This window comes from Phoenix dactylifera, chromosome 9 (assembly GCF_009389715.1).
Source record: "Phoenix dactylifera cultivar Barhee BC4 chromosome 9, palm_55x_up_171113_PBpolish2nd_filt_p, whole genome shotgun sequence".
Taxonomy (NCBI): domain Eukaryota; kingdom Viridiplantae; phylum Streptophyta; class Magnoliopsida; order Arecales; family Arecaceae; genus Phoenix; species Phoenix dactylifera.
In genome coordinates, this window is record NC_052400.1 from 8,429,208 (window position 1) to 8,437,955 (window position 8,748).

The window sequence follows — 8,748 nt, forward strand, 5'->3', positions numbered from 1 at the left end:
ATTATGAATCAGTTTTTTCTTTTCTTTTTTTTAATAGCCACGAGAATTCCAACAAAAGTTTTTTTGCGTTTTGTTTTGTTTTGTTTTTCTTTTTGAACAAAAGGTTGAATTTCTGGCTGTTTCTCCAAGTCCCTATTTCTTCTACCCTCGATCTTCCTTCATTGCATGGCTATAATTTTTAGCAAAACTTCCACTCAATGGACATAGTGGACATGGTTCGAGCCGTCCAAAACATGGCAATGAGGTTTGATTTTACGCAAACTTTTACATTGCTTAGTTGAGGAGATAGCTAGACCTTCCAAAGGAGGAATACCTAACCCAACCTGATATCGAGTCAAGATCCTTCAACTGGTACTCACTTGTGAATCAATAAAACATTATATGACCCACTTGACTAAAAAATTAATCTGATTTTTTATATCAAAAGAGGATTAGTCAATCATGACAAGTAAGATTGTTCATAATTTAATCTAATATATGTAGTCTCAATCCAATAGAGATATGACTCGAGTTCCGTTAAAGCTCTGACCATATTAAACCTATTCAAAATTTGGGTCAAAAAAACCAAAATTGAAAATTCCTAACCTATTCCTAGCCTAAACAAGGTAAGATGAGTCAGGTTACTACGTCAGGATAATTTTTCCCACGTCTTAAGACCAAGCTAGATCTCAAAACCAATTTGGAAAACCATTACAAAACAATTATTTGGTTTTCTGCAAGATGATTGGAATATCAATTTTCTTCCAAAGAAACATAGATAATTTTTGTAAACTCGGCTAACAAGAAATTGATATCTCAAAAGGCAAGGGTGCATGGAATTTGTTGACTGATAACATGAGCGGGTTGTGCTAAGTATAACAAGACTTGGACTCAATTTACGAGTCTAAAATTTCGAGTGCGATTAGTTAACATATGATCACCTATATCATTAGGAAACTTAATCCATGAACCACCACATGGACGAATATAATCTTGAAAACTAATGGTTATGATATAGTGACTATCCTTCATTTTGGATTTGGTCATCATACAATGATCCTAACTGGGTTCATCGCAGTGTACAAAGCTCTTGGATTGAATTATAGCCCTTAACCTAATCCATCTCCTCTCTATGAAGTCCTGACCCTCTAAAGAAACATAACCCATGGAAAGACACTCTCCTACATCTCAAACCTCTATTTGTACCACCTCACAAATCATTCCTCAAACCTCTTAGCTAATAAGATTAAGCCACTCAATTCCTCTCTCCTAGTCTTAGGATTGAAGAAAACTTTGCTCATTAAATCCTAGCCTTAGGATCTCTCATCTTTTGCTATAAATACCCCCTCTCCTCTCTCCAAATCCTTCTATAAGAAAAAATCCATAAAACAAGAAATTCTTTAGAATTAGGCTAGGATGGGAAAATCCACAAATTTCTCTATTCATGTGGAAAGTAGCATGGGATTGACTACTTTGTTAAACCATCTTGCACTGGCAAAGTCTTTATATTTCAACACGTTACAATTTTTGTCCTAACATTGAGGAATCCACTTCTCATATTATTTTGTACTGTAGGTTGGCAATCCAAGTATAGAGGCAAGCCCCCTTCCAAATTCATCTATTATTCCTTCCCTCTCTCTGGATGATTTTCTACAGGTCATTAAGGGATTTCTTTAAGAAATGGATGAAGGCATGGGAGTATTCTTATATGTTATATAGCTTACCATATTTGATTAGCTTAAAACAAATGCAAATATGCTTCAAAGCACCAGATTGATTATTATGAAGGCATGTGTCCAGGCTTAAGCATATATTTAAGTTATTACTATGGAAGGATCTTTGATATTAGGAGAAATTTGTGGCTCCCCATATTGCAAATTCTGTGCTTCTCCAGGTGATTCATTTTTTTTAGGAGCCACCTCCCCTCTTTTCCTCATGATTAATTTCGATAGCAATATTCAAAATATAAGTGCTTATGCCTGATCATATTTTGTCATAAGAAACTCTACGGATTTATTAATAGCTATGGGTGGAGTTCGATTTTTTGATACTACATTCCTAATGATAGAACTATGAGAAGCATGGGAAGGTTTGGTATATGCCATAAAAATTTTAATAGCCCCATGTATCATTCTAGAGGGGGTTCTTTGATGGTTGTGAGGTCGCTCTTAGATTTGTCAACTGGGAGGCTGGTTACCATCCATTATTAAAGAATTGGAGGCAAGTGCTTGCTACCCCACTCTCTTTTTAGGCAACACATATTGATAGGGAAGTAAATAGTACAGTTGATTGGGTTGTAGCTTATATAGTTAATTAAATAGGAAATACTTTGTAGATTTCTACAGCAGTACCTCCCATACAATTTTTGAATATTTTGTATGTTGATTCTCATGGATGTACCTGTACAAGACTTGCATAATATTATCCAATTTACCAAAAAAAACCCTTAGATAAACTTTACTTCTTTTGAGCTTCTCCAAAACCTAGTCATCTCTCTCACCACCTTCCTTGTCCTCTCCCTACCAAAGTTTTATCCTCCGCTCGTTATTTGAAAAAGGAAGGAAGAAAGAGCATCGAAGGAGCACTAGGCATCTACACCCGAGCTTCTACATACTTGTATCCTCTTCCTCCCCTTCTCTTCCTCTTTTCTTTTATCTTTTTTCTACTCTGGCCATGCATACAATATAGTTTACAAGATCTATTATGTTTTAAGATCTCCTTATTGAATGGGTGATAGGGATACAGACTCTCATATCATTAAACTAGATCCTTATGCATAAGCCTAATCTTGTTGATAGATTTTTAGCAACTTATCTAGGTGGCGACTTTAAATCAAACCCTAGATCTTAAGTATCACAGACTGATAATTTCATCAAATACTTCGTACACAAATTTGTCTCTTAATCATATAAAAGGGACTCCAAATAATTAAAGTTATGGAGGCTTATGGATTTCTCTAGAAGCTAGTGGAATTGACAAGAAAGCTAGATATTTGTAGAATGTTTCTAGGCTTTTATGGAAGAAGGTGGGAATGTTCTGGAGAGGGATCTAGAATTATCCTAACCATTGGTTTTGTGACAACTGTATATAATTCTAACCATTCATTGTATATAATTGAGACTATAAATGGGAAGTGAGAGGTCTTATTTAGCCAAAATCACCAAGTAAGAAGCTTCTAAGAGTTTTCTAGTAGAATATTACTCTCCATTCTCCCAAACTCTCTCTCTCAAACCCTTCTTCTTTCTAAGAGGTCTAGCTTGTAATGCTAAATTGGTAGGCTGACCCAAAAATGTCTGTGGGCAAGCAAAGCTTCTAAGTATCACATGGTTGCTTGAGAAATAATAAGCCGGTGACATAGGAGAGCCACAAACAAAAGGGTGACTCCATGAGAAAAATCTTGCATCTAAGCCTAGAGGATAGTCTAGGTTTTCCTTTCATTTGTAGATTAAGGCTTTTGCTTCTTTATTTATAGCTTATAGTAGCAGTACCTCTTTTTACTTCTCTTGGTGTCCTTCTGTGCTAACTTTTTTCTATTTTTTGTTGAAGGTCGAAAAGAACATTCAAGAAGAAGGAGAAAAGAGGAAATAAGTGTTGAGAGATAGATCTCAAGTCCCTCTCATAGATTAGGATTGAATGCATGCTCGAAATAGACTCTGCATGCTTTGCTTGGAGATGCCTTATTTGTTTCTACCATGCTTAATAACAGATCTTCATGTCTAGGTTAGTCTAGTATTTAGCTTCCCTATATTACTATTGTTTAGCTTTATAGTTGCATACTTAGTTTACTTGAGACATTTCATGCTTAGTTTTGTTGAAATATGCCATGATACATATTCTGCTTAGTTGATACATGTCATATGATATAGGCGTTACATGCCATGCTTAGTTTATACATTCCTTGCATACCATATTTAGTAGCATTATGGCATTATCATGATAGCTTAGATTCATAGCATATTTATATAGCTATGCATATTTATGTTTATATGTTTAGAGTAGACGATTACTTGATAGTCATGACTTCATGCTTTAATTCTTAGTTTACTTGATTGCTAGCCTTCTTGCTTGTTTGTTTGGACATTTAAACCTCTAAAAGCAAAACAAATCATAGGCTAATGTATCATCCCTTGCAGTCCTATCTTCTACCCTAAACCCTTGAGATGAGTAGGCGTACTCTTGTGTTTCCATAACCAAAGAATAGCATTAAAAGCATCAAACCTTTTTTCCTACCTTAAGATAAAACCATGCTCATATAGTTTACCACACCCCTAAAGCATCACTAAGCTCTAGGACATGCCGAACTTGTAGGTTTTTGCATAAGAAAAAAAAAGATCCTCTATTAACCAACACGATCAATAATCATGCTGTATCAGCAAACAAGTCTAGCCCCATCATGGTGGGCCCAAGTTAGAATAGATTTGGCTTAGCCTTTCTCCCTACAGTATTTGGTGTGACTAATAGTCATGCTAGTTAGCTACAGTACCCACACTGAACATAGGGTGACTCTGTCAAGCTTGATCTATGGCTTGGATTTGTTGCTTATTGATCAAGTGCTCTATAGGGTCTCAATTGGGTTGTTTGATCTATGATTGACTATTATGATTGCTCAGGCTTAGCATGATTTTTATATATGCTATAACCAGCATGACTATAAGTCACATTATTGCTATTTGTTGAGATCCATATAGATTTGAATCATTCTGGGCCTTTGAGAGCTCCGATTACCATTATGGAAAGAACAAAACTCGATCTTGATCCGATTCTGAGCTTGCTTGGTTCAAAACATGGAATCTGAACCAATTTGCCCTTTAATCTCCTCTACCATGGATCGACAATCTTTCCTCGCATATTTTAATGCCCGTCTATTCTACCTTCTACCCATATTGACTATGATCCAATGCAATGATATCTCAATGGTGTGGCTAGTAATATATCCACAAACATAACCAATACTCTAGCTTCCAATGACTAGTCATAATTCACACACAATCTTCCCTAATCCTAACCAAACCATCATCATTCTCAATCACAACCTTACACCAAACCCCTTCTGTTACCCTATCACACAATTAATGATGCAGAGGAATTATAGAAAAACCTTGGCTAGCACCTGTACGCCCTATACGAAACACTTGGAGCTTATTATCTTTGCTTTGCAGTAGCTCATAAACCTAACCAACCTTTCTATCAATATTAATGCCACATCATACTGCTTACTGTGCTCCCATTCCTTAACCAATTCAATGTTCACCATTTCTCTGATTACGTCAGCCCCAGTCCAGCCTTTCACAATTAGTATTTTCAATTGCGTGACAAAATCCAACACCCAAAGGACTATAAAACAAAATGATGAGTTCATATCTGCGAGTTGATATCTCTTCCCTAATGCTATGCTTTTCTTAAAATTTAAGATCATAGATTTTGATATTTATGATGGAACCAAATGCCCTCTCCACATATGAGGGCATGTCATGGAAACATGGCTTAGGTCCCGTACCTTTATGGATACAGATAGAGATATTAAACAGTTAACAAATTAGTATCTATATCTGATTTTATTGGCTGCACCTATACTCGTAGCGTGTGAGCCGTCATTGTACCAAAAAAAAAAGTAGTATCTATATTTGTTCTAAGTGAATATGGATATGAATCAAACACTAGGCATATCCATATTTGTTTGAATGGATACGTATACAAGTTTGTTCTTAGTTTATATCCATATTTTTCTATCATAATACAGATATAAGTTGGATATTATTGCTGTATAAATTGAATTTTTAGTAGATTCAATAATGAAAAGTAACACTAATTATATATTAATATAGGGTGGAGATAAAATGCACTATACAGATTACATGCAACATACAGGTCACTAAGGGTCTAAGGCATAGTTATTAAACTCACACAAAGGCCAACCTGGCTAAGGGTTTAGCACATTGGTCTAATAGGATTTATTCTAATGTATTAAAAATCAAAAATTATGTAAAATAAAACATAATATAAAAATGTTAATATTTTTTATAAATTATTACTTTTTAATTCTAACATAAATGAAAATAATCATAGATTATCTACTGGTAGAGAGCTTGTAAGAAAAATTATATATTAATTAAGAATACATAAAAGTTATTAATATTTTGAATAGTTTTAATAATAAAGCTTTCAAAATATCATAAAGAATAAAATAAAATATATTTATTTTTTATCATAGTGAAAAGAATTTATTTTTTAGAAAAAATAATGATTGAAATATAAAATATTACAATATACTCAAATGATTATTTAGTTATCTGATGCTAGCTATTGGATTCTCCGCTGGTAGGAAAACAGTATGCACGTTTCTAACAGGTTCATACAAGTGCTTGGGCATACCGCCAGTATCACAAATTGAAAAGAAGAGAGTGTAAAGGGTTGGTACCATCGGTCCTGATGTCTTAAACTTCAAGAACATTCACTACTATAATACCGGTTACTCCAAAGAGGAGATAGGCTGTAGCCGGAGCTATGATTCTACTCCTAGAACTACGGATAAACTAGGTTAATTAAAATAAGTAAATTAAGGATAAATGCAAGGATAAAGATGAAGATAAAGATAAAATCAATGATAGATGTTTGATAGGTGAAAAGGTCCTTTCCTCAACGTTACATCCTACTATTTATGCATAACATTGTAGAAGTTATAGTAACTGCTCATTTTTAGTGTCGACCTACATTCACTTCCAATCTCCACTCCTTGGAAACTGCCCTAACCACTCTCTACTCCCCACGTTCTGGAAACTATAGATCTTGTACCTTGTCATGACCCTCCTGCTAGGCCGAAGAAATTCCATGGTTCATCGTATTTGATCGATCTCAAATTCATGGCAGTTGATTTTCATTCAGCCTATCCTTGACAACCATCCAACCTATCCTAGCCCATGCTTGTCTGATTCAGCTTATGGGGCTTTTTATGTCCCATGTTGAACTATACTCAGGATTACTTGATCTATTTTCCTAGAAGGAATCAAGAGGGTGTTAAGGCTTTAGCCTCTAAGTTATCATCTTAGTTAATTGAGGATGGTTGGCTAGAAACCTCTCCATCATTATCTCATCCCGGCCTTGCCAGGTAGTTAGATATGCTTGCACCCTTTGGATGTCATCATTAGGAAAAATATGCCATAAACACTTGAGTTCATATGAATAAATAAAATAAACAACTCATATTAGATTGAGATTGATGTTGTAGCCTGATGGTTGAGGTTTCGTATTCAAACATAATTATCTGGTTCAAATTGGTGGTTATATAGTTCATTCCAGAGAACTTTTCTAAATTTGGATGAGGATTCGATTGGATTTCAGAATTGCTATCCGAATCCAATACAGATATGGAAACATATGTGGTCAGTTTTTATCATACCCATTATCGGCCCTAGTCTGGCCAGATTCAAATTCAATCAAGTTTGAGTTGCATTTGAGTCTTTAAAAATTAAATCTAAATTTGCTGAAGTACATTTTGGTGGCCTTAATTTTGTTCAATTTGCTCTCCTTACCTCATACATTGGGATTTTAAGTGGAGCTTGCATCCAATTAAAACGTTTTGTTTGTCTTTGATGACAAAGTTGAGCCAAATTTTCGTTGTTGTTGATCTCACCACACTGATCATCTCATTGATCACATACAATCATACTTCCAAATTCTACATGTAAAATGGTAATGATGCTCTCTCCAACACGAAGATGGTGATGGAAAAGGAGAAACAAATTACGTTATGACATTGGAACCGGGTGCACCGCTTAATCACTCGTAATTGTGGCAGGCACCATCCTATCGCAGCGACATACAATGTGGAAACAAAGTCAATCCAAGAGGGCCAGACATGAAGTTGCTTCTGATCTCAACTTTAGGAGGCTCATTCGAGCTTTTGAGCTTTGAATCGAAGAGGACTTTGTATTCATCATCTGGTTTAAAGAATAAAAAGTGAGGTCTACTTCTAAAGTTCTACATGGTTCTAAAGTTAAATCCATCGAAAAAGATGCAGAAAGTATAAACAGCTCCAAGATGCATGCCAAGCGAGCATTTTTTATTTAAATTTCAGTGATACTGAAAGTTGCAAATCATAGTTAGGGAAATCAACCTACAGATTGGCTAACGAATTATAATGTTTGAACAGTGAACACTCGAAGTAGTTCTCATATTATGTTCAAAGCATGCAACTCAAGTTGGAAGTCATGCACTCAAAAGCTAAGCAACTTTTAAAGAGTTTTAAAGTCCCCCAACTTATATATCTCAAAACAATCAATAACTTCCATCAAGCTACCTTCTAAAAAGAAATATTAAAAAAAGTCACCTACCATGGCATACAAGCCATGCCACTTTACCTCACCATCCGTTTCAGGCAACCTTTGCACTCAAAAATAAAATCAAAGAAAAGAAAATAAATGCAAACAAATGTTTGAAGTGTAAAATTTTGATATTACAGAAAATCTAAACTATAACAAGCATTTGCAGGCGGGTCGTACTTCCTAGGAACTTGTTCCAAAGGAACTCACACAAACTGTAGTTGCAACCGAAATAAACATACTAGATGATTAGTTAACAACCCTCCAGGGGTGTAAATTACATGTTCAAGGAATCAAACAATATCACTAACAAAGCTTTTCTAGATTACAACGTTGTAAGGAAACAGATTTATAAATTATTTTGGTTTCAATTTTCAAACATATTTGGAACAAAATCCAGTTATGGTCACTAAAACTGGAGCTTCAGAAATTTAGATATTGAGTGAAGGCT

The 8,748-nt window shown here is 35.0% G+C and overlaps 1 long non-coding RNA gene across 1 annotated transcript; it reads left to right on the forward strand.

Annotated features, from left to right (window-relative positions):
* Positions 1–3,157: 3,157 nt before the first annotated feature.
* On the forward strand, positions 3,158–8,297 carry LOC120111862. The gene is made up of 3 exons (XR_005513271.1): positions 3,158–3,356; positions 3,526–3,699; positions 7,775–8,297. It is a non-coding gene; the product is annotated as an uncharacterized LOC120111862 (long non-coding RNA).
* The last annotated feature ends 451 nt before the right edge of the window (positions 8,298–8,748 follow it).